Source organism: Falco punctatus (assembly GCF_963210335.1).
Source record: "Falco punctatus genome assembly, chromosome: Z".
NCBI classification, from domain to species: Eukaryota; Metazoa; Chordata; class Aves; order Falconiformes; family Falconidae; genus Falco; species Falco punctatus.
In genome coordinates, this window is record NC_137586.1 from 17098864 (window position 1) to 17126660 (window position 27797).

The window sequence follows — 27797 nt, forward strand, 5'->3', positions numbered from 1 at the left end:
CTGAATCTGTATAAACCTGCTGAGATTCTGTGGCTGACTCCATTACATCAGGGAACCAGAATTCTCCTTTGAATTGCACGTTCCCAGTTGGGGCATGCAAAAATCACACACTGACTGGAACAGGCTCAGGGATGGCACTCCCCTGCAGGATGCAAAGGTGCATTTTTCTCTAGGAAGAAATACTTGATCTGAATAGTTTGGCATGCTTTGAGAGACAGCACAGGGCCTCTGAATTTATCCCCCCTCCCTCTCTTTTTTTGGAGAGTGTGTGCGCGAGTGAAAAATAGTTTGTTAACTGTGGTGAGCAGAACAAATTTCAAATTTTAGACCTGGTAGTAGGATATTCTGCCAGCTGAGTTCTTTCAGCAGTTTCAGTTTTTCTGTCTCACAGACATGAAACTGTGAATTGTCCTAACAGGTCTCTTTTACTTCATGGGGACATTTCAGAGTTTAGGTACCTATAATTCTTTGTTATTTTTAGAATCCTTTCAGAAGCTGGTTTGTTTGGGGTTTTTTTGTTGGTTTTTTTTTTTTTTTTTGTTGTTGTTATTGTTTGTTTCTTAAATGACTGTATTCTGATTAATTTAAACCATAAACGATTCTGAAGAAATAAGCTGATTAAATAGTAATAATATTAGATGAATATTAATCAACTTTGTGGCAAAACATGTTTTTTGGTATGTACGTGTTCTTAAAAAACTTTGCAGTCATGGGAAGGACAGATTGCATATCTTCCTGCACCAAAACAGGATCTTCTTTCATACATTTTGGGCATTTGTTGCTTTTACCCAATAGAATGCTAAATTATTACATTTTTGGAAATTGGGGGGGAAAAAAAAAAGCTACCCTGAAGTGTCCAGCAAAAAGCCACTCAACATTCAACAAATTCTGAAGGTATTATTTTTATAGATTCATAGAAAACATCTTTTATTCACACACCTGTTATCAGGGAAGTTTAGTGAAACCTTTTTTGGGGGACTAAACTCATTTAATTAGTCTCCACTTCAACATGTCTGAAAATGCTGCGAAGTCTGGGAGGTGAGAAACTGGTAGATTTGCAGGTAGTTGTGGAGGTACGGAGATGACATTCTCAGTCACATCCACCGCAAAATGTAGGTGTTCATCATAAGGGTAAGCACCCATTTTCTCACTCCTATCTGTGACTAAGGACTTGAGGCATGGTCATAAAAAGAACTGACAGGACACAGCCCCCAGACTTACCCAGTGACAAGCTGTCCATGTCCTATCTCTAGCTCGTATAGCTGGCACGCTGTGCTCCAATCTGCTCTCGCAGCATTGCTGGTGAACTTACTAGTCCCCACCTGGCCCTGCAGCCATGCTGACTGCTTTCGATATACTGCCCTTCTTACCAGCCAGGACCCTAACTCATGCAGTAGTTTTTAAGAACAAACAATTCAAGACCAGCTTTGCTATGGATAACGTTTTATTTAGGGAACAGAGCAGGTCACAAGCATAATGCTGTGTATTGTTGAATAAACAGCAAGACCAAAGCCAAAACCCAAAGAAAGCCATCCCCAGTTCTACTGGCCTACCTTTGAATAGTATCTTGGAGATGTTACCAGTCATTTTCTTACTGCTTATCTATGGTCTTCCACAGATACGGTCTAAGTGTCTGTGATACACTTCCTAGACTTTTTTATTTATTTTAGCTATGTGCACTGTATGCACTGAAGCCTTTCAGTTAATCCTTTCATGGGGGACACATTCTTAGCCCCATTAGTTAGCTTAGTACTTGGTTTATTTATTTCTGTAATTTGAAGTAATAGTACAGCGGTGATAATTTGCAGTTGAAGAGATTTAAAGGTATAGACTACCTGAGCTGACTTTGAAATGCTCAGCTATGGTACATCAGCAATGTGAAGAGGACAGCATGGAGCTTAGCAGAGCTGTGCAAAAAGCCAAACACCCATGCCATTACTTTGCATTGAGCTGCAGCCTGCCATTGACAGCTCCACTGGTATTTGAACTAACTAATTTAAAGCAAACAAAGCATGTCCATAGTGGGCTGGATTGTAACCACTTTGGTGCTGAAAGGTGAGTAAAGCAACTTCTCATTTTCCAGGAGCAATATATGTAATGAGTCAGCAGTAGCAGTGCACTCTGAATCCCCTTTGGAAAGTGTGCTGTCCTATAAGATGCATTTTGGGAAAGAGGCCTTTTCCATTGGAATACACTTTTTTTTCTGATTCAACTGAACTGTGAAATTATTTTATATGAAAACTTGGGGTGTGTGGGAGGGTGTATGTTAACTGTCCTGGGGTCATGTGTGATGATTTGTTGAAAGTTGCTGGTGTGAGCAGTTTCTACAGACAGATTATTCTGTTTATTCAAACTATGTAACAGCTCATGTTCTTAATCTTCAGTTCTGTCTGCACAGTCAGCTCAATATATTTCACATTGAAATGCAATAAAGTGGGAAGGATCACAGACCCAGAAAGCACCATTAGAGAATGGTGTCTACCTGCCTGAGCCGATTCCCTGCTGTCTGAGATTGATCCTGGTTTTACTTTAGGAACTTTACTGTTTAACTCCAGCAGTCACTGCAACTAGGTTTGAATTGTACAAAAGAAAGGATACTTGGTAAAAAAGGAGCTAGAAACTGAAAGACTCAACATGGAAATAGGGCAGTTCATTAAATATGTGTTGGGAGAGGCTTTTTTTAAATGAAGAGTGAAGAAGGGGAAAGAAGATTGGAATTGGAACAGGAATACTCTATTGTGGTCAATACCACTTCTTTTAGATGCAGCATACGCTGCAGATCCCCCCAGTGTGACTTACAGACCTTTGTTGCTCTGCTTCGGGAATGGCATGATGAAGGCTATGGCTGTAGAAAAAAAGGACATGCTAATGACCTCAAAAATATGTTTTAAAATTATATGTAGCCTCCTTAAAGGTCCTAAACACATTTTAAACTTAAATATAATTCTTAAACCATAGTTCTGGGAGTATTAAGGCAGTGTGTAAGTGCAGGTTCGGAGCGTATGATCTCTGTGTAGGACTGCAAGGACATAGATATTACCCAAGTCTCAAATCCTGGTAAATGGTGTCTTGCTGGGCTGGACTCGTGGAAATCAGGCAGGTCGTGTGCTGTTTCTCATGCTTTCGGGTAGAGGCAAGAGCAGTGCCCCTGAACAACAAAACTATTCTTCCCCATGGCAAATGGCTGCCTAACAGAATGGGAAATGTTAACCATCTGCCAGAAGAGACAAAGAAGGATTTTCATTACATTTGTTCAGCTACTCATTTGATTTCAAATTCAGAAAAAAATATGTCTTTTTTTGATAACTTTTACTTTCTCTTATTCAGTATGTTTCTAAACTTTGACATGTGTATCCCATGGTGTATGCCGTGGCAGGCAAGCAAGCTCAAGTCCCTGTACACAGAAACCTGAGTCTTGTTTACCTCTTTTTAACTCTTCAACGCTTTGATAGCAGGGTTATTTTAACAGCATGCATTCTTTAAAACCCTGTCATAAAATATGTGTTTAGCAAGAAACATGGGACCGAAGGGGGTTTTCTAGGTCACTGAGTTTTCTCCCTGCTATTGCAGGCAGCCAGGATCTTTTCCAGAAGCCAATCAAACATTGTCTCAGGATTTGAATTATTGACCTTGTGATTGCCTTTCTCTTAGGTGCCTGATTTTGTTTAAGGTAAAATATTAATTTCCTTTTTGGATAATAGCAAGAATACCTTTATTTTGCACTACTTGGTAGCATAGAAATATCTGTTTTCTCCAGTGTTTGTGGCTGATGTACTGCCTGTTTTTTTTTAAATTTTCTCTGCTAGATTTTACTCAGCTTGACTGCTAGCACTCCTCACTTGCCCTTGAATCTGCTCTTCTCCATCGATCCTTGTTCTCAATTCTTTTCTTCTCTCTGCTTTTTTCATTAATCTGGAAGTGAATGTCTATCTAATCTGTGCTTTCCCTGAAAAATCTTCCCCCATTTATTTATTATTTTCTTTTAGTTAAAACTGGAAGTACTGATAAGACGTAAACATACTGTTACATGTTACATCATTTACATGATATGGAATGTATAGAATCATAGAATTATAGAATGGTTTGTGGTGGAAAGGACCTTAAAGATCATCTACTTCCAACCCCCTGCCATGGGCAGGAACACCTTCCACCAGCCCAGGTTGCTCAAAGCCCCATCCAGCCTGGCCTTGGACACTGCCAGGGATGGGGCACTCACAACTTGTCTGTGCAGCCAGTGCCTCACCACCATCACAGTAAAGAATCCTGATATTGAATCTAAATCTATTCTCTTTCAGTTTAAAGCCATTACCCCTTGTCCTATCACTAGAGGCCCTTGCAAAACCTCTCTCTTCAGCTTTCTTGTAGGACCCTTTAGGTACTGGAAGGCTACTGTAAGGTCTCCCCAGTCTTCTCTTCTCCAGTCTGAATAATTCCAACTGTCTCATAGGAGAGGTACCCCAGCCCCCTGATCATCTATGTGACCCTCCTTCTCAACTTACTTCCACAGGTCCATGGCCTTATTAAATACATTATTAGCATCTAAGAGCCAGTAGTGCCCTAATGTACATACACACCACACACATATGTTACTATTGTATTTTTATTTTGTAATTGTAGGCTTATTTTATGCCCATGCTTCTATGAACTCCACAGCAGAGATGGAATAGCCACTAAGGATGATTCAGACTCAAGAAATCAAGTCAGATTATTGCTGAAGCCTTCATTTTGCAAATATCAAAATTCCCAGTGGAAAATACATTGCTGTTCTGGCTCTGGAAATTGTTTCTTAATGAAAAAAAATTGCCTGAATATTCAACAAAATCAAGCAGTGTAAGTTTCCCCTCTTACAGCTACCTTGTGTTTTGAAGCAAGGTATATAAAGAAAGCATCTTCCCCAGGAATGCTACTCCTTATTCCACAAATGCAGGCAGGATTGCTTTCTGCATCTTTCTTGAATGCAAGATAAGAAGGGGCTTTGATTCCACTCCCAAAATGTTGCTGATGAGCTTGTATGAAGCTGAAAGCAGTTGGTGCTATATAAAGAAACAATGTGTGAGGCAGAACATTTCACTTGGAATGGCACCAGCTTGTGGTTATTGATGTTGTTGCAAAACCTGTATCTTTGGTGCTTTGAGGCTTTTCTTTTTCAGTGCTGCTCTGAATTAGGAAGCACAGTGCACCAGGGCAGGAACTCTGAGATGACCGTGTTGAAAATGCATTTCTTCCACTGAAAAAAGTCACAACAAATTTCTTCGAACGTATCACCTATATTTGAGTAGGCTGTCAATATAAACAAATGTCTTAGGAAGGTTTTTAATGGGTATCTCAAACCAGCCTGGGTTCCATGAGGGAAGTATAATTTGGCAAGAGTCTCTGCAGGACCTCTCCACACTCTGCAGGTTTCCACCAAGATCCTCAAAAGCAATTCAGTTTGCCAAGGAGAACGGACTCCAGGGGAATACAATAAATTTATAGCTGTGTAGTACTTTCACTTCCCTCTTTGCTTCTTTTTTGTGACATTTAAAATTGATGTTGGGTGTACTTTTTTCTCTGTATGACTGATAGACTCAAGCAATCAGAATATGGCAGTTGTACCTCCATCTTGGCCTTCCTGTTTCAAATGTGTTTGGCTTGAGAATGGCTGTGAGAGTCAAACCCTCATATTCTTATTCAGATGAAAAAGCCCATTGACCTTTCACACAATGAACTGAAATGATCAGAACCTCAGAGTATAGCCAGTGTACAGTTATGTAATTCTGTTTTGTAAGTTCCACATGTATGTTTAATGTACCCCTTGGTACATTGCATAAGGGGACTCCACAACTATAAAAGGGTAAAGTGGCTCTTGCTAAGAGGTTCTGTTGCCTGAGTGGCTGCAACTGAGTTAATTCCTGTAAACATCTGTAAATACACTTCTGTCCCAGGCTGACATTTTTTGCTCTGAATTCCATAGCAAGTTTTACATGCTTGAGTGTGAATATGAATATATATTCCGTAGCTTTCTGCAGTCACTCCCAAAATTTTAATATATTTTAGAGGAATTTTCTCCATTAGCTTCTACTTTTTTTTTTAAATAGTTCTTATGCTGCAGTTAGTTTTGACAAATTTCTTTATATTCATGTTAAAAAATCCATGAAACTTGTGTGCTAAGGTACAGTCATTTAGAAAGAAAAAAACCAGCAGCAGCCTCAACATGTCGGTGGTGAAAATGATGTTTGGTTTTCTGTTACTGGGCTATGAATCATGCATAATCTTTCAGATTTTAATTCTTTCTGATAGAAGTAGGATGAGGGTAGGTGGGCAGTTTTGAAAAGTGGATGAGCCTCATTTGATACAATTTAAGGTCAGTGGTTTGAAGCACTTTGGGAGGAAGAATTTGAAATTATTATGACTCTATGCTTTGTTCCTATGTTCTATAACAATTTTGATACAAAAAGTTATTAGGTTGTCTTAACCACTGTGAAATATTCTAAATTAAACTACACCAGCTGCATTCTTTCAGGGCTGATTATTTTCTTTGGATAAAGGGCGTGTTGTGCAGTTGCTTGTATATGACTTGTCATTCATATAAGCCATATGCCTCTCACAAACAATTATGATGAATTATATCTTCTGTGGAACTGTAATAGACCAGGGTCTAGGGAAATAAGAGATTTCATTTCTTGAAGTTTGCAAGGAATATGTGAGAGCTGTGAAGAGTGCCTTATTGCTCCAGGCAGGTAACTTAAATTCAGATGACAGAAAGTTAGAGGAAATCAGGCTATTTTCTGTTATATCTCTTGCTGCTCTGGAATAGCATTTAGACAAAGAGAAGATAAGATGGGGATTATTTTAGACAAAATGATTTATTCTAATTTTACTCCAAGATCTGAATAGCACTGTGTTCGATTCCAAAACAATTGCCCTCAAACTGGGAGTTTAAATAGCCTATTGGCTGGTGTCAATGCCTGCAGTGTACATAGGTCTACTTTGCTCTAATGAGGCATATGCAGTGCTGAGGAATCTGTGTTGTTTTTTTAACTTTACCTGCTCTGGTCATCCATCCTCATGTTCTTAAAGGTAACCCTGAGAAAACATTGGGTGTGAATGCACTGCTTTTTTCAAGGTTAGTGACTGTTTGAAAGGATGCAAAGAGTTTGAAAAAAAGAGATTTCTGTTGATCTAATATAAATGTTAGATCAGCTCCTTAGCTGCTACAAAAAGGTACTACACCTACACACTCATTCACAGCATTTCTACATTTAAACACCCACCATGAACTGACATTCATACTATACCCCGAAGCTGCAGCCATGCACCTCTCAAATCATTAACCTGTACGTGTACATTTCTCCCACTTTCCTAAATTTTAGTAGCCCAGTGCAGTGTCATGGCTTAACCCCAGCCAGCAACTAAGCACCACACAGCCATTCACTCACTCCTTTGCAGTGGGATGGGGAGGAGAGTCAGAAGGGTTAAAGTGAGAAAACTCATGGGATGAGATAAAAACAGTTTAATAATTGAAATTAAATGAAACCTATTAGTAGCAATTATTATAACAAAATAATAATTATTAAATGATAAATATAATGGAAAGGAAAATAACAAAGAGGGAGAAATAAAACTCAAGATAGACAAGTGATGCAAATGAAAACGATTTCTTACCACCAAGTGATCGATGCCCAGCCAGTCCCCACGCAGTGGCCCCCACACCGAACTCCTCCCTAGTTTTATTGCTGAGCATGACATGTGGTATGAAATATCCCCTTGGTCAGCTGGAGGCAGCTGTCCCGGCTGTGCCCTCTCCCAACCCCTTGTGCACCTCCAGCCCCTCGCTGGTGGGGTTGTGTGAGGAGCAGAAAAGGCCTTGGCTCTGTGTAAGCGCTGCTCAGCAACAGCTAGAACATCTCTGTATTATCAAACTGTTTCCAGCACAAATCCAAAATATGGCCTTATACTAACTATTATGGAGAAATTTAACTACTCCAACTGAAACCACACCCGGTGATCCCCAGGTAATGGTATTTGTAGTTTTCATTGGAAAGTATCAGGATTACTTGGGATTCAGTAGATTTGCCTGCTGTTACCAGCCTTGCCCTTGGCCAGCTGTATGTCTCTTGCCCAACTTACTCTGTCACAAATTCCCCATATTCCCCTCATTTCCGACTCCAGTAAAGGTAAGCTGTCTACGACTCGTTTGTAAGGATGGTTAGATCTGATGACTCAAAGTGCTACAAGATGAAATGATTGTTGTTATTTTATCATTCAGTGACCTCAGATATTCCATGAATGTCAAAATTCAGAGAAATGTAGATTTCAAGTAATATAGGAAGATCATGCAGATTAGTTGGATGTGCAAATGTAAGTGGAGATGAATGATATCTGTGAGGATGTACTAGAAGATTATAAGTAGGTTGACTTAGTAAGGTATAAGGTTGGTTGGCTTCTGTGATTGAATGATATAAGAAGTTTGAGTAGATAAATTTTGGTGGACACTAAAAGTTTTGTGCAGTGATATTGGCAATTTTGAGACTTTCCTATGAACAAAAGTACTATACCCACCAGTCACATGGGAAGCAGGCATGGATGCCTGTAAGTTCTCTATTAACTCTGAGATGAGAACATGCTGTGACCTACCTCTGCTAATATATTCTGAGAAAGAATTTTATGAGTTGAAGTTAGGAGGGCTCTTTATTAAGATGAAAAGGCTGTGATACTGTATAAAAATCTTTCCGGTCCTACATCTGGGGTTAGTATTTAATTGAGAACAGAAATCTATTGCTGAAGGATTTCAGTACATGAAAAGATTGAGAAGCCGTTGGTGCTGACAATTTTTAGATGGTAAGAGTACTTAATTTACTGGGAGTTATACCTTATGAAGGAGCTGAATATGTGCTTCCAGTCAACTTCAAAAAGAAGCTGTTCTTAGAATGACAGCTACATGACACTAGTATGCCTATTTAGTCATATCTTCAAATAATCTTGACCTAAATAAATTCCACAGCCATTTTATCACTCAGTGCAGTATTTCAAAGGGAATTGATTATTTCTGACAATAAGTCTCGTAACTTATAAGCAAGTGATACCTTCTAAGCTACAAGCTGCCAACCCTATTTTAAAACAATTTTAGTCAATGACATCATGTCTTGTCTTTGTTTTATTTTTCCAACCAAAGGCAGGAAAACAACACTTAGAAGCTGAGATGAATATGCAACACCATGCTGTAATTCTGGGTAGCTGAAAACACTGGAAATTCTGATGGTGTCATTATGCTATATAAAAGATATTTAGTTTACTAACTTATTTAGTTGTCTGTGTATTCTTCATTAAAGTTTATATCTATGCCCTGGATAATGTTTGTGGGGATATGTAGTGTCATTTAGCTCATGAAAATGATAAAGCTGGGGTGGGAAGTCATCTTTCAGTCACACAATCCTTTCTTCTGGTCTGAAACAGAAGTGACTTGTTAGTGCTGTGATGGATTCAAGTTTGCTTTGATGTTGCTGAGTTAATTTCAGAGGTAAGTGTTTTTTATACTAATGGAATAAATACTCACTGGGTTTGTATGCAAGGAGGGTTCAGTTTGACTATAAATTTTAATAACTATAGAAAAACAGTAACTGGCAGTTTTCTTTGGATGTTGTAGCAGTGTTATTTTGAATGAAGCCATGTATTAATTTATGTTTGGCCAGGGCTGATGTTACTCCATTCATTCAGCAATCCAGGGGAAGACAGATGGTCTGACTCACAGTTCACAGCCAAAGAAACAGAGTTAAACAAAATTATTAATTTTTTTATTATTTTATCCATAGTTCATGACCATCACCTAGTCTGTGATAATAAGATGACTCAGGTAAAATGTAATTCATTGGTTTGAAAAGATGCTTTACATTTTCCTTCAAGAAGTTCAGGATAGGATTCCCACATTGCAGGTTGTTCTATCGGTCATGGAAGGTGTTTTCCAAAAGATATCCTGAGTGGCTAGAAATATTTGAATACTAGTCTCTATGCTTTGATCCGGCCAAGATGATATAAAAGCAGATAGACGAGAGATGCAAAGAGTGACTTCATTTCGGGCTATTAAATATTTGGCTTCATGCCAAGAAGCTTCTTAAGTTAATATGGGCTAGTATACTTCATCTCCACCAAAAGAGTGAAAGGGAGAAAGGCAAAATGATGATAAGATTATGTCTTTTTCTTTCCCATTTCAACAGAACTTTTTTTAGCCAATCTGAAGTTAAAAATAACAAAAATGGTCCCCCTGCCCCTTCTCAAATAAAAGGATATTGGCTGGTGAGTTTCCAGAGAAGTCTCAGGTACTCTGATTCCTCAGCTAACATGGCCTGGCAAGCAATCAGCACTGGGATGTTCAGAGCTAAATGTTAGCCTCCATAGTTTGTCTTTCTGCCTCCTACTTTTTGCTGTACAGAACAGTAAAGGCAAGCTGCACAGTGTAATCACACTGTAGCAGTCTTAGATCAGCTGTGCTTTGGGGCTTTCATGCAAATTTTTCTGTTATGTTTGTGAGGGAGTGTGGGTTTGCATCGCAAAACTACAACCTTTGAAATATAAGTTTGGGGCTTTTATTTGAAGAAATTCAATTTCTTTAAGGACAGCTTGTTCATAACTGTGAAGTTTCACTTCACACCCAAACTGTGTAGGACTGTGAGTTTTGCATGATTAGGATGCAGCAATAGGAACTATGAATCATTTCCTCCAGTTTTATGAGTCTTTGAAGATTATAGATGTGAGGCTTTTGTTAGCTGTGATGTGCTTTATATAGTTTCCAGGTCTGTTGCAATCTGTCCATGTGATTGCAGTACCATGAAATGGCATGGTTTGAGATCAGTCTAACTTTTCTTAAAGATAAAGACCTGTGTTAGTTCTTGCCACTTTTAAGCTTGCAGTGTGATAGCTACAAAAGGAAATCTAGTGAGATCTATGAAGGAGATCCCATTCAAGGGGACGTATTCACCTTGGAAGCACTTGTCTCTTTCCATTGACTGGGACCAGGTGCCTGAGGTGCCATTGGACAGCTGGGGTGCTGTACACAGATGCAAGTTATTTTCAGTCATCTTATTAGCAAGAAGTGTCATTTGTCAGTAACCTTTAAATGCAGACGATTGCTGCTGATCCTCTTATGGAGGATCTCACACTATGGATCAGTGAAGTACACGTGCACATGCTGTGACCTGCCTTTGGCATAGGAAGGCTCTGGTTTGTTTATCATGATCAGTGAATCTTTGCTGTAGATTTTCCTATTACCTTACATTATTACTGACTTCTGAAAGCTAAATAGAAACCAGTGTTATTTCTGTTCACATGTAGCTAATTTTTTCAACTAAAAGAAAGCATCTTGATGTAAACAGGGGAAATATTTTGGAAGATATCAGTGATTAGGAGGAAAAACAATGCAAAAATAATATCAGTTGGAGAGACTTCAAATTAACATTTATCTGCATTTGATGTTTGAACAGGAAACACAGCAAAAACTAGGACCCTACCCAATGTTTTCTTCCCCAATTAATTATATGGACAAAAGCAATTTTTCTATTTTCAGTTCCAAAATTATATGATACTGTAGGTTTTCACAGCTCTTCCACAGGTTAGTAAATGTCTCTTAATGCTGAAAATATATTTAGTACCATGAGCAACAGGGGAAGAGTTCATTTCAGAGATTAATTCCAGAAAAAGACTATGAAGTTGATGGTATTAATTATTTTTATGGTTGCTAGAAATATACTTTGAAAACTTTATTGGCTTTAACCATTTGATTTTGACTTTATCTGCAAAACCAGACCGCCTATTTGGGCAGTCAAACAGAGCAATTGTTTGAGAATTGTCATTTTGCAAACTTGTTAAATGTGAGAATATTTTTTTCAGGGCTGGCTGCAGCTACAGTGAGAAACTGTAGAATTGTATGCCAGTCATGATGGGGTGCTGATGAGAGGATGAATTCTTGCAGATTCCCCATTCCCATTCAGAGCAATATGGGATATTTCCTTCCCTTTCCCTTTACGACACTGCTGCCTACCACATGGTTTATTTTCAGTTAGAAACTGAAGATCTGGTTCAGGGTCCACTGCTGATAGAGGAGAGACTTCCATTATATTGGTGTGGGGAGCCTTAGTTCATGTCATTGAAGACCATCATGCTCTGAAGTTAAATCAACAGAATTTGTTCCATAGAGCTCAAATGGCAGAGGGTCATACTCTAGAGGTGAAATACTATTTGATGAACCAGCACAAAGCACGTGCATGATAACATTGTGTTGTGAAGTACTGAGCTACCATGCCTGTGAACTCAGTGTAAGAACTCATGGTTATGAACTCAGTATAAGAACTCCTATAGACTAGGACAGAAAAATATAAGAATTGGCATATGCACTGTGCTTAGAGTTTGCATAGGAATTGCAGCTTAATAGCATTAAGGAAAAAATATACATTTAACATGTAGTTATTAGGTAGTTACTATTTGGGATAGTTTTACATTTGTATACTGGCTATTACTGCATTTTTTCCAGCTGTATTTTAGCATACAGCTAAAGCCCTTTATAATGTATATAATACTAGAAGTGAGGTGGTTTTAGGAAAAGGATAAAGGTACTTATATATTTCCAGTGCTTCTGAGTACTCTGTTCATTGTAGAAAAGGATGACACACAAAGTGTCCATTCTGCTCTGATCAGGGATGTTATGTTGTCTCTCTCTTTCTTTTTTTTTTTTTTTTTTTTTTTTTTTTTCCATGTAGTTACCTCCAGGGTAGTAAAGACAGTAGTAGACAGTTGGCAACCATCAAAGAAATAATGAAACATTTCATTTAGAGGTTGTAGAGCTGTTCAGAATATCACTTCAAGGCTAAGAATAGCACAGAGAATTTAAATGACAGTGCAGTGTTGAATTTTTGTGCTACTTCTAAAGTGTGAAGCCTTTTTTTCCCTGGTTTAGGAAGATCCCAAGTTTATTTTGAATCTATAGTCAGCTGGAAAGCAGTTATGTTTGAGCTGAAGAAGATGTTATTTGGGGACAAGGAAGAACAAAGGCGTCAGGAGTCAGAAAGACAATGTTTGTCATTATTTTGGGTCACTGAAGATTACATCTGAAAAGGATAATCTCAGATAGGTATTTCTAGGCTCACATATGGAGAAGTAGGACAAGAGATTATTTAACAGATCAACACAAAATTTGTTGGTTGAGGTAGCTGGTGCCAAATCTCAGTTTACTTGGCAATAAACTGCTTTTTATTTAGCTTAATCTCTTTGCTAAAAACTATTGTAAGTTATCCATACTCAAAAAAAAAAAAAAAAAAAGTAAATGCTCCTTTTTGGATTAAGGCATGAAAACTGATTAAAAATAGCATCTCTTCACAGACTCTGAAGTCCAGAAAGCAGGTAACCAGAGGAGAGTGCTACCTGCCAAATGCCAGTGCTTCTTCCAATGTCAGAAAGTTCCCTCAGACCTTGTAAGGCACTATTTCAGAGATGGAGATTCAGCTAACTAACATTCCAGTTCATTTCAACAGTAGTCCCATTCCTTTAGGCAAAACAGCAGTGTTAAGGTACATTTGGGCAGAAACAGTTTATTAGATTTAAGAATTAATATGCCTTTGGATCTATGAGAAGCATTTTAAGAAAAGTCATTGCTCATCCAAAATGGCATTGGTGTTGCCTCTGGAAATGTTATGCAATGGGGTTGTAGTTAGAGTAGTGCCTAGGTTTAGTTGAACATGTTGTAAAAGACAACAGCCTCAGAAATCTGCCTTTGAAATCTGGCGTAATAGGTTCATGTGGATTTGATATGTTTTACGTTCAAAATTTCTGTAGAGTTACTTGAAATATTGTAGAACTCAGTGACTTAATAACAAAAAATCATATTCTCATTTTTATTTTGATGTGTACATAATAGTTAAAAGATGTGGTGCTGTGCAAACCAAAGTAATATGGAATAAAGAAATATTTAGCAAATTTAACAAATAATGTTCTATATGTTCTGTAGGTGTTCTGTTTTATTTACTTAATATGATGTGTTCAAGATTTTTTCTTGTAACCAGTAACCAGATCTGTCCCAAATGTGCCTGAAATCAAAATGTAAATTCTGTCCCACTGTGAGCAAATCTTAACTTCTGCCATACAGGCTTACTGAAATGGTGGAAACTGGTGTGCAATAAAAACCCAGAACTTGAAATAAAGTGAGTAGCTCAGTAGGCTCGTGACCATCCCCACTTCCAGCAACTGGTGTACTCTTAACATAAAAGAATTTTGGTGGGATATTTCTGTCATTAGTGCTTTTGTCCTGGCAAACAAAAAGTTGCTTAGTGGCTCACTGTGCTGTTTGGTAACACCTGAATGAGGTGTGAGGTCATGTTCTGCTGCCCTTAAAGGCAATACCTAACCTTGTAGGTGTTTATTTGCTCTCTGAAGGTGATTAGGGCCTGCACTACAACACCAATACTGCTGGTTTTAAAACAGCAAATTAAATTATTACTGTATTAGGTATGAGTAAATAATCACTCACTACACAAGTCTGTCCAAGAATACAGCATTTCAGGATCTCAGATGTTTTAAATAAAGATAGATGATGTGTAAAAATTCTTACATCTGTAGTTTAAAAATGCAGTTTCTGAAGCAGTTTTAAGTCACAGTTGTATGGAAGATTCAGAGAAAAATTTTATAATTTGCAAGTCTTAAATGCCTGGAAGACGTATCTTGAGCTTACAGGCATCTCCATGATGAATACTCAAGCTGAAAGGAGATTTTCATCTCCCTATGCCATGCACAGCTAGAACTGTGATTCTCACTGAATATTTGTCGTGCTGCTTTCATTTTATCTGGGAGGGTGTGGATGGGTAGCAAAACAATGTTCCAAAATTAAAAGCTCAGAAGACCTTAAACTGACCTCTTAAGTCCACATAATAACAAAGCAACATTGAAGGCCTTCCCTCACAAACTCAGAAAACACAGCACCAATTAATCCTGTATGGTATAGCGAAGCCAAAATATTGAACCTTATTTTAGTTCTGCTCTGACAGATGCTCCAAAGCCTTGGGTGCATCTTCTTCTCTACTCAAGAGCAACATACAGCTCAAGCTTGTAAAAAGAAAAAAAAATCCTGCATGTCCACAAGTGGAGCTCCCTGTGCTGCAAGGCAGCTGGGTGCTGGGGACATGGGGAGTGCACCTGGGGCAGGAGGTGCACAGTGCACTGTCCTTTGGGGTTTCTCTTTCCTCACTTGAGACAGGATGGCAGGAATTAGATACAATGGAGCAGTGATGGAGTAGAAGAGCCAGCCCAAGGAAGACATGTGCTTTTCTGGTGAGGCTGACAAGAGATTCATGCCCCTCTTCTGGTATTTGTTGTTTACAGCAAGCCTGGGTAGAATCCCATCACTTAAAGTGACTAGGTTTACATCAGCTGTGAATCTTGATGCAAGATTACATGCAGTGAAGTAGAAAATAAAAGCCTACGTTAAACTTAGGCACAAAAATCTGTCAGGATTTAATTCCAGCTCCCTTATACCACCCAGCCCTGGGACTGGGTATATCATGGTACAGAGCTATGAGGTTTAAGGCTACTGTCAGCACAACTATAGCAGCTAGAAATTCCTCTTTGGGACTGAGAAATCTGGTGGGTAGCTGTAGCTGTTTCCTGAACTGTAGAGTATGTCTTGAGGAATGTCTTTGATACCCTAACTCCAATCCATTTCTCAGATGGAGAGACGACTGAAATGCTGCTGGATCAGGTTTATCTGCAGAGAACTCCATCTAAGTGACATCTCTTCATTGTCTTCCTTTAAGGATATTTAACTTGTGATAATTCCTTATAGGAAAATGTTAACTGCAAAAGTGTGTTTATACTGATAGAAATGTGTGTGTTTAGGGTTGTAATGAGGGAAGTGCTCCTACTCAAAAAAGCTCTTATGTTAGGAAGTTTGTATTCCTACAAGGTGCTGCCTGTATGAAGATAAAAGTACAATGGAAATGCTTGGCTACTCCTCTGTAATTTATGCAACATGCATAATGCTTTTATTGTAAAATAGAAATTTTCTTCCCATAATAAAATGGCTAAAAAAAGTTAAGTCAGCAGATAAAATAGAAGTGCTGTGAATGAATTGTTTAGTCTTTTGCCATGTCAGTCCAAGTCGAATTTTCTGTTCCACACTTTATAATTGGGTTGCTGTTTATTTCGTTGCAGCTTTTTTCAGTTTGGGGTGAAAAAACATTAATGTTTTGATTTTAATTTGAAATAGAGAAAAGAACATAAATAGTCTGAACCTTTAAGTAATGAAATGGAGATTCATAAGTGAAAAAATACATTCATGTTTAGAAATCAGATGTTAGAAATTAGTTTAGGGTTTCATCTTGCAATTAAAAATTGTCAAAATGACAGATGACAAATATAGTATGGAATGCTCCAGTATATCTTCCATGCAATTAAATTGAAATGTTGCAATTACTTTGATTTACTTTGGTATTGGAAATTTATCAAGAAGCTTGTGGGACACAGCAAGAGGAAGGTCTGCATTCCTTTCAGAGTGAAGATGGATGCTACTGTCTGGTGGCATTTTTATCCAGAAATGCAGTCATCAGCCTTGTCAGGACTAGCCTTGTTCCTGACTAGCATGAACTATAACTAACAGAGTGTACAGTTACTAACAACATTGTGATGGCAGTATTAGGTGCTGTCAGTAATATAATACAGATATTTCTTAAGCTGTGGTTGCAGTGGGTGGTGTGTGATCTGTGAAGGATGAGAAGAACTGAAAGGGATGTGAATTTCTTTTTCAGTTGAGGCAGAGAGACATCTACTCCCAGACCTTCCGTGCTGTCTCTGAATGTTTTTCCTAGCTTTTTGACACAGCCTTGTCTGGGCAGAAGAACCATTTCCACCATGAAGAGCTGAAAGGGCTTGGAATTATCATAGTGTTTTATGGATGCAGAAATCACGGCCACTTGGTCTGGGTACAGCACAGAGCCTATCAAAGATGGACCCAGATAAATGAACAGATGAGAAGCTGAGAGCTCAGCTGTTCCCATCCTCATCTGAAATTCCAGAAATCTTATACGAGGATTACAAGCACCTTGCTTGAGAGGGCAACAGTTATAAGGAACACTGCAGAATTTGATAGCTATATTGATAAGAATCTATTGAGTACAGATGATGCAGGGTTTGTCTTTTCATGTTCTTTCATGTTCTTATGCAAGAGTAACTTGCAATGCTGGGAGAATTCAGGCTGAGGACACTACATAAAATAGTTGACAATGAATGTTAATACTTGTCTTTTCTGCTCTGGTCAGTTGTCCTTAAAGTAACTCCTGCAGACTCCATCTGGCCATCCTTATGTGACATTGAAAAAGTCAGCACTATAAACTTCATCTGACTGTTAATTTATTTATATTTTTTCCGGTCCAGGCAGATGGAATAGTAAGAAATTTCCCTTTGCTGCCAAGAAACAAGAGAGCTGATGATATCAAGTTCAGGTGTTTTCCTCTACTCCATTTATTCTGCATTGCAATGGTATTATGGAGGGAAGGGTAAACATGTACTTTCTCTGCTGAAGTTTCCCTGCATGTGGAAGAATGAGGGCACATGGAAGAAAAGGTGGGTTTTATGTCTGGAGGGAGGTATTAACAGGACTTTTGTGTGCAAGATATAAAGGTATTTATTCTGTTCTTACTGTTGCTTGTGAGCCTTCAGATGGACAAATGTGTTACAGATAGATCTCAACATGCTTGTCCCTTCCTTCTTGTAGGAAGGTGGGCTAAATGATGAGTTTGAAATTCCTTCCAATTCTGCCCTTTCTATGATTTTTAGCTTCTATTTAGGAATCTCTGTCTAGTCTGTTTAAGCGGAAGGACACTTTGTTTATAGTAGGGTAGTCATTGGTTGCTTATGATTTTTTAAAGTGGTAAGGCAGCTGTCTGCCGTAATGTATATTGCTGCGTATCTCAGAAAGCAGCCATCATGCTTCCACTTACAAGTTCAAGAGCTGACTGTTAGGTGCAAAGATGAAGCCATAGACTGCTGAGGCCTATGTATGACATATAAGGAGTTAAATACACACGCTAGTAGCTGCCTGATGTTGGCAGACTTCAGAAAAGTGTTGGTTTGTATAAAGCTTCAACTTTGCTATCATGAACCTAAGGCAGAAATAATTTCAGATTTTTGTGAAAGAACAATCTTTTTAGCATTTTACAGTGAATTATGTTCTTACAGATTTAGATATGTCCATATATATCAGTTCTCAGCTCTGTTCTATGGCTCTTTATGGCACTGTTATAGATGGGAAACCAAGATAACTAGCTTCCTAGCTATGCTTTTTGTATCCCAACAAAGAGTGGAGTAGTGGTGGCAAAAATAAGTCATTAGAAACATGTGTTCGGGAAATCATTATAGTTGCAACTGCTTCTTGAGAGCCAGTTTAGTTAGTTGCAGTTCAGGGAAGCCATGACTTAATATCAAACATGGCTCCAGAAAGTACATTTCTGAAAAGCTAGGTTTAATGTAACCCAAATATCGGTGATTTTACTTGACTAATAAGAACCTGTTCGGTTTGTTCTTTATGGCCTCGATAGTAATTATGTTATACTATATTCAGTCTACCATTACTTTTTTAGTTAAGTTCTGTAATTAAAAAAATGCCCTCGTTGTGTGGTAGATGACTTAACAATCCCTTTATTATCTTGTTTTAAGGAAATAGTTTCTCAACATTTTTCCAGGCCCCCTGGAGCAGAATCATAAAATTTCAGAATTGCTGTCTTAATTTGCTTTCAGTCTTCTATTGGTGATTGCTGCCTCTGCTGAAATGTCGTATCTGGCATCTAACCTAACCAAATTGCATTGTTTTTCTTTTCTGCTTATTTCTACAGTTTGTCAGGATCTTTCAAAATTTGTAAAATTGTAGTCTCCAAAGCATTCACAGTCTTTTCCTGCTTCTTATCATCTGACAGTTTGATATTCTCTGATTCATCATCAGTGTCTTTGATGAAAATATTTATCAAGGTCCAAGAAAGCCCCACAACAGAACATAAACTTTCACAACAAATTGTAGCTCATCTTTGAGGACATTTTTTAGCTTGGTTTACCAAAAGCTTGCATTAGTTTCATTTACTAATGAAATTACTCCCATAGTTTACCTGTATCAGGACATAGTGTCAAACTCCTAACTAAAGTCACACACTATTTCCCCACTATAAAAAAATATTATTAGAGTGGGCTAGCATGAGTTGCTTAGCTGTTACTTCCATTTTGTAAGTACCTAGAATACTTTGTTGCCTATCTTTTCCTGTATTTTTTTTCCTGGGAACTCAGTTACAGATAACTGAATCTGAAACTCCTATTTTCTTGCTAAAATATAAGAATTATTTTTTGTCCCATTTTTTGCGTCCTGGTTGTACTAGATTTGATTATTTAATGCAGTCATCATCTTCTGGAATATCCCAGCCTTCCTTATGAGGGGGTTCAGAATAGATAACCGAAATGGTCCTGCCTGGCCTTGAAATATAGTGATCTGGGATATATGTTTTTGAGATTATCCCTGTTTATTCCAGACTGAAACATATTTTGGCTCCAGATGATATTAAGTACACCTAGACTGTCTCCTGCAGTTTGTCACCTTGTAAGTCTTGAAAGCAGTCAGTGAAGATCCTGCTGTATTCCTAGTTGACCAGTCCTGGTACTTAACTGTAATTCTGGATGGATATTTTTCCTAATGTGCCATCCAGATCTCTATTTGAATTTAAGTGTTTGCTTCTTGCCTGACCTTTGATTGGCATGGGGAACATTCAGACTCTTTATTTCACTTTCCTTCATATTTGAACTCTGTTGTTATGCTTCACCTCAGTCTTTCCTAAATCAGGGAAACCTGAATCCTTCTTTTCTTGTCTTGTATTTCAAGCCTCTTAACTGTTGCTGATCTTTTTTATGTTCTCTTTGGCTTGTCTAATAATTGGTGCCTGAAACTGGATGGAGCAGTCCAGGTGAAATTATCCATTGCTGTTTTTAAGAAGTACAAAAGGAAAAAAAATGTAATTCTGTACTATGCACCATACTCATTATATCATAGACTGACAGTTCTTTGGAACTGGACTGTAGACTTGCACAGACTTAATGAATACATTACAAAGTTTTCCTTCAGCCCTGTTTTATTAATCTATGTTAAGAGTTCATTTCAGTAACAAAGTATAATTTCACAAAAAAAGTGTGGGACTTCAAGGAAGGCAAAAGCTCTTAATCGAATGTGCTCAGTTCAAAAATCTGAAACAAGAAATAGCAAGCAATAAAAAACCCCAACACCCTATTTATGAGCTCTGCAAAGACAACTTGCCTAAATTGAATTTGTTCTTCCCTGGTGTACTTATACAAGGGCCAGCAAAATTTAATTTGCTGCGCCTAACATGAAGGGAAATTCTATCTGTGTGCAATCTGACTTCTCCAACACTACAAGCAGAAACTTGTTCCCCTACTACAATTAAATACAAGCACCTTCCAGTTCACAGTCTGGATTACAAGCTGTCCCTCCCCTCTGGATGACAAATTTCACCACAGTTTCACAGATAGAAGACAGAGCTGAGGCAAAGCAAAGCTTCCTGGTGTTGAATAAAAAAGATGGCAGGCAAACACAAAGCAGTGTTGGATACACAGGCAGCAGAGGTTAGCTGCTCACTCCAGGGATGTCTCTACAGCCAACATTACTGTGCTGTCGTAGGCAATCACCTGCTTTGCCCAAGCCTAGGGCTATCACTGTTTCAAATGACAAGGGGAATTCTTCTCAGTGCTTCCCCGTGAGCTCTATGCTGAAGCTTAGACATTTGTGTGATGCTCCAAACCTGTTCATCTTGGTCTGAGCCATGACTCTGTCTTGCTAATTCCTCTGACAGAAGTGCAATTTGTAGGACTCTAGTTACAGCTAAAAAAAAATGTAAGTTTACATGTAATTATTTAATCAATAGTTGGAAGTTTCTTAGCCCATGATTTGTGATCCTTTCCTCCTTCTCAGCCTCTTTGTGTGAAGACAAGAGATTTGACAGACCATGATAAGGTGTCTGGCACATAAGTTGCCAAAAGGTAATTAGCAGAGTTGTTTCTGATTTAACATGTGAAGCAGGGAAAATACTAAAGTTCAGATAATATCCTTAGCAGCCCTGGCCAAGTGCGAGGTCCCCCAAGTGAAAGAACTAATTTCTGTCTTCAGCAGCACTAATAAGAAATGTGAGACACAGGACTGTGGGGAGCATTTAGTCATTTGGACCCCTGGGCCTCAGTAAGCACAGACTTCAGAAAAGAGAGATGCTGTCCTTGGGGGCCATGTTTCACAGATATGTTGGTAGCATGGGGCAAGGGAGTGGAGGAGTTCATGGTGCAATAGCTTAGGTACCCATCCTGCCTGGGTTTTAACAAGAGACCTTCAACAAATTCAGGCTGCAAATAATGAGGTTTTTTATAAAGAGGTTGTGCAGGAAGTGGAAGCCTGTACACAGGCACCCTGGTCATGTTGAAAGGTGGTCCACTGGCAGTGGTCCCTGCTTAGCAAACATCTGTGAACATGGGAGACTGGAGTCACTTCTCTTCCTGCTGTGGTGATGGAGCTATTTTCCTCTAGTGTTCCAGCCTTTCTCCTACCACCACCACCGGTGCATGTGAAAGTCTTTGTAACTTGTGTCCTGTGACAAGGTTTGGTTTGCCTCCACAGAACTCTGATGATGTCTGAAATCCATCTGGAGCCAGATGGATTATCTGGGCTTATAAAGACTTGGGCACAGCAGAACAGCTCAGCATCCTCCCACAAATATTCAAACCTGCTCTTTTCCCTCAGAGACAACTGCCAGAGCGTTTGTAAAATGGACTGTAGATGGTTAATATTATGTTGTTGGTGATGCTCTATGCAACAGACAAGTGACTGAATATTCCTGATTACTGTAGTTTCACTGGGTGCAGGAACAAATACAATTTTGTGAATATGTACCTTTTCCTTTTATGACTGGTTGGTATTATTACACATATGTGAAATATAGGTAAACTAATCAGTAATTTTTTTTTTTTTTAACTGAGAGTGCAACAGCAGAACAGAATGGTGGTCTACTTAGCCTAGTATACTCACTCTTGAAGAGGTCAGTAGCAGATGGTCAGGGAAAACTGTAAGAAACCAGATAAGTTGTAAATTATGCTTGCTTTTGTGATTCTCTCAGGCTCCAGCAATCAGTATTTTAAGAAAAAACCTGGAGGCTGCATCTGTTCTGTTATGTTTATGTGCTTATTAACTCCTGATGTCAATTCACATATTTCTCTAATCTAGAATTTTCTGCACTGTCACAATCAGTGACATGTCATGGCAATGAATTAATTAATACTATTAAAGAATAACTGATTATGTGCTACTTGAAAATTCTTCCAAAATCTCATTTTGTTTTAAACCCACTACCCTGTAATTTTGTAGTGGGAAACTGCTTTGCACAGTTTTGTCAGTGACATTTGCAGCTTGACAGTTAGACCACAACAACTCAGACATCTCTTTTGCTATGAAGAGCCCCTGCCTACTTAGCCTTTATATAGAAGTTACTCATAAGCTATCTTGTACATATCACTCGTTACCCACTCAAAGCCTTGCTTTTCTGCTTTAAAAAAAAAAAAAAAGAAAAAAAAAGAAAAAAAAGTCCAGTTTTGGCCTCGGGGAAAGTCGTGAGTATGATCTAATTAGAAATAAAACAACTATGAACACCAGGAAATCGGCATTTTATGAAGCTCACTGGTTTGAAAGCCTGCTAGGCTTATAGTGCTGACTTTGGCAAGTTTACCTTGCTGTCAGAGTACCTATTGTTCCAAGGTATAAAAGCAATGAACAATATATACTGGTTAATAACAAAGGAGAAAATACATGCACCCTCATCAGCCAGCATCAGAAGCCTTCAGACATAAGCACAAGCAAGATCTGAGCTGAATTTTGGAGATTTCATGTTCTTACAGGTGACTAGTTCTGAAGTACAATAATGAGATAGCATTTGGTCAGTCACTATGCAAATCTGATTAACTAGGGTCAATACAGGAGGATGTGGGTAGGCAGATCATTGCCACACTGAATGAGTCTGAAATCTGGTTCTAATCAGTTCGTTAGACTAATTATCTAAGCAAACCTCAAAGAGTGAGCGTATACTATTTTTCAAAACAACTGTTAGAAGCATTATAATGTAGGAGGTTAATGACTCAGCTCCAGTTGCATTGAAATAACTTTTATATAAAGAGGAGATGGTCAGTTTTCCTAACTGACCTTTTGAGTCATGAACCAGGATCTTTGTCTGGCTGGGAGCCTCATCACCTTTCCCATGGAAGACCAGAGCCAAGGAGGTGGAGAACTCCAGGAATAGCAGGACATGATAACAGCTCTATCACTGCATTACATGTAATTGAGTCATGTAACAATATTGGCCTGAGCGGTTTTGCTACTTTAGGCCATAGCTGGAGATTTGGACTACTGACAGCTCCTTCTCTGCTCGAGGAGAGCTACTTGCAGATAAGCTATTATCAGAGAGCTGAGTGCACCTATATCACAGAGGTGAAATCAATCAATACTGGAGAAGGAGTAATCTGAATAACCTTTACATAGTAGTTCAATGATCCGGGCTCTGGTGGAGACTAATGTCACTGCCAGCTTCATTCCACAGTGGTCAAACCCACGGTTTTGAAAAACATATCTCCATTTTTGAAACTGCAGATGGGTTTATTTTATCTCTATCTATCTGAAGGCACAACTAACTGAAAAATAATAATGAATGCTACATAGGTTTTATATCCTCACATACCTATAAAATACTTGTTACAATTGTGCTTGTGCATGTGTAGCTGCAAATGTATTCACATTTTCTGGGTAGATTGATACATCTCCCATGCAATAGGAATGAGCATTTTCTGAGGGATAAGATACTACTTAGTGAATGCATTGTGTTCAGGTAGAATTTACATCTGGACCTCAGCAGCTGGAAACTGCAGTTCGTAATAATAGCTTTCTTCTGATGATGATGCATAAGACCATCAAGCTTTTTTGTAACATCTTGACATTTTTTTAATATTAGTCAAAAACGTTTTCACTGTTTATGGGAGTCTAAATTTCAGTTACCTATTAAATTTCATTACTGTATTTTGCAAGGTGTTGTTGTCGGTTATTTAAATTATAAATTGTTCGGGATATATAACTACATACTATTATAAAAAGGTCCATTTCTGACATCTAATTCCAGTTTATCAGCCAAACAAGTGAACGGATGGCCCTGGTCAGCAGAGTAGGATGATAAAACCCAGCTTTGAAGTATATAATCCTCTTACTAGTTATATAAGACAGGCTAGCAGGAAATTTCCCAAATGAGGTCTTAAACTGTGTTGTTCTCCAGTCATTCAAAACCATTCTCAAATCTCAGTAATGATATCTCCAGCCTACCTTTGTGTAGAAAGGAATTATTGTAATTTTTAGCATCTTTTATTAATCAGAAATGATCTCACCTTTTCTACTCCCTCTCATTTTTTCAGTCAATTGTATGGGTTTTTTTATTTGCCAATTCTATTCTTTTCAAACATGTTGGGGCCTTAAAGAGTTAGTTTCTTTTCTTCTCCTGAGCAGTTTTCAGTGGAAAGAAGGGTTGAGAAAGCATTAGGAATACACCCACCAGCAGCTTTGCTGCTTCCTTAAGGTTTTGAACTTCAAAGCCTGTAGCTCTATAGTGTTGTACTCTGTGTGCTCTTATTTTACAGGAAATCATTGGATTTAGAGGTTAGAGAGCTCTGTTCTCTCATTTAGTGTTCTAAACCTGCGGCATATTTTAATTCACAGAAGGGTCATGCTGATTTAGCTGATAATGGTTTCCATTAATTCCACATGCTGTACCAATTAAAATCTGGGCATGCAAATTAAAATGTTTATTCTAGATGAATGGAAGATAGAGGAGGTTGTAAGCCCCAAATGCCTCTTTGAAACGTGGCTCTATTTGAACAGAAAGAGCTTCTAAACATTATACTCCGTCTGTGTGTATTATGTCTCAATCAATCCTTATCAAATGTGCCCAGGTTACAGTAAACAAGGTTTTTATTTCCTTAGCTGCCAACCTTGACAAGCTGATGCAGTCTGTCAGAGTCAGACTGGGATCTTTCAATCACACATTACATGACCAGTAAGAAAGATTCTGCTGGCCAAAATCTGTCCTCAGCTGCACTCCTGCAATCCTGTTACCTCCATAGCGTGTCCTCAGTGACACCAGAGCAAATCCCTCCTTTGCAAGGGAGCTCTTCAGCTCTGGAGGAGATGAGGAAGGGTGTTAGTGATAATAAAGACATCTGAGGAGGCAACCGATGCATTTTCCCCTTGCAAAGTTTGTTGTTTATCTGGTTTTGTAAAAAAAAAAAAAAATTCTTGAAAAAGATAAAAACATACACTGTTCCTACTATACCTCATAACTGATTAACATTTAGTGAACCATTTTTAAGAAGGTGAATTAGAAGGGGCAGAATACAAGTTCATCCTTTGGTTTCTCTCTTCAAGCAATGTTCTTTGTATTTCCATTGTGTTAGTAAATGAAAAATTACTTTCAAAATAATAAAAAAAAATCCTCCAGTATTTCAAGATCAGATTTAAAATATCAGGTGTTCTGGAATGCGATATAAATTTCCCAATAAGTTTCTTCCTTATAAGCAAATAACTTTTATAGTAACAGCTTTGTGTCCTGTATTTTTTGACAACTGCTGGTTACTTAAACATTGAACACATTCATTTACTACCTTTATATCCATTTATTAATAGGTATATTTCTTATTTTTAGGCACCTATGGAATATTTTGAGGGAAAACATGGATACAAGTAGCAGACTATGAACAGTACTCCTGCATTGTTTGTGACTTGCATTGGATAGTTATTCTGTTAAGTAGGACTAGGCTACATCTGGAACTTTGCCTGCAGTCTGCTCTATACGATGTCACTTATGTCCTAACAAGCTTTCTAAATGGGAAATAAGGTGGCAGAAGATGTAGTAACCAGTATTCTTTCTGATATTGTGGAAACTTTAACACTGCAGGAACATTTTTCACAACTATCAGTAATACAAATATTCAGGAACATAAACTGATGCGCATGCATAGTAAGGCAAAGCAATTGAACGATTTTATTTGAAAAGCATTTGCAAAAAATTTTTGTTAGGTGAAATAACTGTAAGTCATGTTTGTAGTTGTTTGTATGTCAAAAATTACCTGATTTTTGACACTATATCTGATAACAATTTTAATAGTTTTTACTTTGCAGTATCTAATACTTGTCAGCCACTGTTTGATAACTTCCAAAAGATACTCCATCATCTTAAAGTCGGTTTTGCAAATATTTTTGAACTTTGCATTGATTACAGCTATATAGAACAAAACCTTTGAACACTAGAAGTCTGACAGTTTAGCAAAATTTTAAGAAAATACTTGGCTTTGAAAAATGGTTTTGTATTGTTAAAGAAAGAAATCCAGTGGAATTGTTACAAAATAGAATATCTTTTAACTCTGTAACTTGAAGTTTATTCCATAATTCTTTTGACATACAAACCACTTAATACTCTCAGACTTTGTAAACCAGGATTCAAAATTTTTAATCTGAAAAATTAATTCAGATGTAGGAAGATAAAATTAGTCCAAGCACACTAGGCAGGTAAAGTGACAACACTAGGCTGTAACAAAAGGACAATTTTACTAGGACTAAAAAGGACTAGTAAAGTTCCTCAATGATTTATTCCAGGATTGACTGGATCTTCTACCTTTGTTGTGCAAGTTGGCACAAGCTAATAAAATTTGCAGAAGATACATTGGTGGCAGGCATTGTCAGCTCATGGAAGGATTTGAATAGCATGTGCTTTTGAGCAGAAATTCAGAGATATTGTGCATTTAAGTACTAACCAAAACTTTTGCTGTCAGGGGGGGAGATCATGCATTGACAATGGTTGAGGAAGGAACATCAAGGTTAGTATTGATCCTATTGTTGTTATCAGGATAATAGAGATCTGTAAAAGACACCTGTGATTCCAGAAGGAAAACAGCCAAGGTGTTTCAAGGAGAGATCAGAATATACTTGTGTGTATCTTTCTACAAGGCATGGGTGAAATCTCACATGTGATCCAACATGCAGTTCTGATCAGCAGGGTATAAGGAAGATGAATTCAAAATGCCATATGTGCAGAGAAGAGCTTCGAGGACAACTAGGAGGTGGAAGAGCTTATCTTCATGTAGCCACAAGAGGCAAACTGGAAGGGGCTAGGACTGTTATCAACAAATTTAGCAGGAGGGTGGACAACAGAGAATGGAACAGACTTTGAAAGAAAATGCTGAAACAACAAACAGACATTAATTGGTCATGAATAAACTGGGAAATTCAAAGATTTGTAATTGCTATTCTGGAACTTGTTCTAGTGGACTGACAGACTGAACTTGGAACTCTTTGTGAGTGGAAGGATGTTAAGTAGTTGCCCAAAACCAGAAGAGCTAAGTGAACCCAAAGTCCTCTCAGTCATTTTTACAGTGTTGTTGGACCCTGTATATTCAACCTGAACAGTCCTGTGACTGAATGTAAACATTGAAGTTAAGACGTGCTGTCTACACTTTTGTACAGTGATTCCTATTCATCCTGTAATATCCCTTCAGAGCTTCTAGTTAGTTTACTTCTAATTTCTTGATATCATTCCAGTGGTTGCACTTCAATAAACTTGTGATAATCTTGGATTCTGAAGGCCTGTGTGAAAATGGAGAAATTGTTAGGAATGTTTTGTTGTTCATAGGTTTTAGGTAGTTTATTTTTTTTTATCTGTTTGTGTTCCACT

General features: G+C 38.1%; 1 long non-coding RNA gene across 1 annotated transcript in view; it reads right to left on the reverse strand.

Moving 5' to 3' along the window:
• Positions 1–496: 496 nt before the first annotated feature.
• LOC308056111 overlaps positions 497–27797 on the reverse strand; it is a 57735-nt gene continuing 30434 nt past the window's right edge. The window contains exon 2 of the long non-coding RNA XR_013924710.1: positions 497–27709. This is a non-coding gene — a long non-coding RNA (uncharacterized lncRNA). The remainder of the gene's footprint in view (positions 27710–27797) is intronic.